Source organism: Fulmarus glacialis, unplaced genomic scaffold (assembly GCF_000690835.1).
Source record: "Fulmarus glacialis isolate BGI_N327 unplaced genomic scaffold, ASM69083v1 scaffold9495, whole genome shotgun sequence".
Taxonomy (NCBI): domain Eukaryota; kingdom Metazoa; phylum Chordata; class Aves; order Procellariiformes; family Procellariidae; genus Fulmarus; species Fulmarus glacialis.
The window spans coordinates 315-3,556 of record NW_009212328.1 but is presented as its reverse complement, the minus strand read 5'-3'; the positions used below and the strand labels follow the sequence as shown (position 1 = coordinate 3,556).

The 3,242-nt window shown below is 52.6% G+C and overlaps 1 protein-coding gene across 1 annotated transcript in view; it reads right to left on the bottom strand.

Moving 5' to 3' along the window:
• MLPH (melanophilin) overlaps positions 1-3,242 on the bottom strand; it is a 27,502-nt gene that overhangs the window by 24,112 nt on the left and 148 nt on the right.

The following is a 3,242-nucleotide window of genomic DNA, read 5'->3' as shown; positions in this document are numbered from 1 at the left end:
CGGAGCCGGCGGGGGCCCCCCGCGCTACCCAAAGGCTTTCTGTTTGTTCCCCATGCCACGCACTACCTCAGGTATGTTTGTCTTTGGGGCTGTGGCTGAGAGGCAATGTTTGACTTGTAGGGAAGGTCCTAGAAGGTTGTTTTCTGTCTAGGCAATATTAAGAAGCTCCATTTTCCAGAGCAGAAGTCAATTTGGGCCCAAGACCTCAAGTAATCAAGTTTGGAGGCTGCTTCAGGAACACAGCGTGGACCACAAAGGTTCTGGTGATGCTCCCGGTGCCCCCCAGCCAGCGGGGAGACGGGCTGACGCCGGGGCGACCGCAGCAGGAGCCTTGCTGGCGTAGCAGCGCGGTGCCGGGACGTCCACGGGAGCAGCGATGTGGCTGGTGGTGGGAACGACGTGAATGTAAATCAAGCTAATCTCTGTTTAACCAAATCAGTTTGCATGTTAGGGATCAGCTCTCTTTTTTTTCCGGGGGATGACTTATCGCCAGCTCGCCGCCAGCACGCCAGGCTGTGTTCGCTGTTACGCTGGAGCGATACCAACTTGCATTAACCGAGGATCTGGGACGTGTAAAAAAAATCAGTGTAAAGACTGAACTGGGCACCTAGTTTTTATATTCAGCTGTTCGCCGTCCTAGCAGTGTTTTGAATGACCTAGTGCAAATGTCCAGCAGTAAATTTATATTTGGCTACTGAAAACAAACCCCCAGATAGAATGGGCTCAGTACTCCTTTTCCACCCCGTGCTCAGGCTGTTTCCTGCAGGGTCTCATCTTTCACTGGACTGCTTTTTCTGGTTCCCAGAGACCGGTTGGTTCCCTTCACCTCCCCTCCCTCGCCCACGAGACCTGCCGAAGGAAGGACAAGTCTCAGCCAAACCAGTTTAAAACCCGTAGGAACCGCATGCCTCTTGTCTCCTCTTGCTGGCAGGAGCGCAAGCCAGCCCTTTCCCCGCTCTGCTCAGGGCAGAGTAAGTCAGCGGCGGTGGGATGCCGAACTGCAGCGGGGTCGGTCCGGCTGAGCTCCAGGAGAGCCGTCCCAAAACCAGGGAGTTGCTGGCAGGGATGATTATGGAAAGAAGCAGGGAGAGCCCCCGCAAAGTGGCCGTTATTTAATTTCTTGGGCAAAGCATTACCCTCACGTGGTTGTGCAGTTTCTGGCCAGCTGAAGCCTTTGTCCCTTGTGGGTGAATAGCTTCTGCCAAAAAGAAAACGCAGAGAAGTAACAAAAAGGGAAGAAAACCCCTCCCCAATGTGGGGGGAAACATTTCTTCAAGGCTTGCAGGTTGAGACAAGCCCAGTGAATAGAAAAACAAATGAATAAAAAACCAAATGAAGATGGTCAGAGCACAGGGAACGGGGTGAATGGCTGCAGGGTCTCCCATAACCTCACATCATGTCCCAGCTTGTTACAGGCAGAAAACGCTCCCGTAGCTCCGTGTCCGGGATACAGGAGCGTGGCAGACTTTCCCAGACTGGTGGTCTGGTCTATGCCAGGTATTACAGAAATATCTGATGGATGGACTTGGCTGTGGCTGAGCCTGCGGAGAGAGGCAGCCAAGCCTCGGACCAGGTAACGTGCTCTCCCCTAGAGACTTGGGCAGTGCCAGGCACCGCTGGGTTAACGCCAGCCCTCGGTGGGACAGGATTAAACGACAATTTTATAAAAAATAAAAAAAAAAAAAAAGAAGAAAAAAAGCCGTGACCGCTGGGACAGAGGGAACGTTGCTTAGGAGAGACAGCAGCCGGGTAGAAGCATCCTGAGACCTTCCCCCCTATCTTGTGCACCCTCTCGCACCTCCCGTACCAGGGCACTCAATTTGGGAGCCTCCTGGGCATCAGAGCGGACCCAGATAAGCCAGTCTGGCACCAAGGTCAAGTAGGTAAGGAATTCACCTCGCCCACTTCTTTGCTGCAGGGCACAGCAAGGTGGGTCCCCACCTCCTTCCTCCAGGCAGAGCTTAGATCCATCACAAGGGAGACATTCACCCTTTCCAGGGTGATAATTTTTTTTTAAACACCCTTGTCTGATCTCCGTCCCGCACTTCAGAGCTACCAGCATAGGAAGGCAGTATAGACGATGATACTGAATTATCCCTGCCTCCCACACAGGCTGGGTTATCTTAGGCAAAAAAACCAATCAGGAGGTACAAAAATATGTGACTGAGAGCTTCTCGTGGCTAATGGTGTAAACGGAGAGGCTCCCACGCAGCCTTGCGTGGAAACCCACGACGGCAAGCTTTCGGGGGATGCTTCCACAGCTCAGACGCAGATATCCCAAATGAAGAAGGACCGACTCTCACCCCTCACCTTTCCCTTTGGATCCAATAGAGGAACCAAGGGGCTCCTGGTCCCTAGAGCAATACCGTGCCGTTGGAACCAGCCCTGGCTCACGTCATTCGGAGCTAGGAGGGTATGAGGGCTCGGCGGGGGCACAGCACTGCCCAAACCCAGCCTGGGAACGCAGGCCATCCCGTCGGGATAATAACGAGAACGCGGCCAGACCCCGAACAGGGACGCTGCAGCTTCTTGAAACGAAGTTAATAATTTCTTAAGTTCAATGCCTGATGTAGGCAATGAACAAGGCCTAAAAACCCACAACTTCTCATGCTCAAAATCTAATCTAATCTGACTGAACATTTTTTAAACAGCACTTTTTGTCAAATGCCCTATACATCCATTTGCTGCTCCAGTGATTTTCAATCTTTTCCCAATCTGTGGCCCCTTAAAACTTTCCCAGAACAGCACAGCCCCCTGTATAGCATATTTAAGGCTACTACAGTAGGCTTGCTGTTCCACTCAGCTATTTTTCCAGGATCCTTCAGGGGTCTGTGGACTCCCAGGACCCACTGAATCACTGAATATCCCTCCTGTCCTAAACGCAGGAGAACCATCACATGAAACAAAAACAAGGGAGCCAAATCCCATACTTCACTCTAAGGTAAGGTCTCTCCGTGAGAGCCATGCCACCGTCAAGCCCCACAAAGGCATCTCCTGAGCGGGGGCCAGGTATTTGTCCCCGTAAACGACCATAGTGACACCGATCCGCGTCGCCGCCGATGGCACGGCGCCAGTTTGCACCTTTGCAGCCCGAACGCATCACCTCACCGCTGATAACGTAATCTATTAACCACCTGGTTTGATTTTAACAGCCAGGTCCCGGCTCTTCCTCCTCAATGCGTTGCTTTATCCCCACACAACCCACATGCAACAGGACGTACGTGGATCCGCGGCTACGGCTA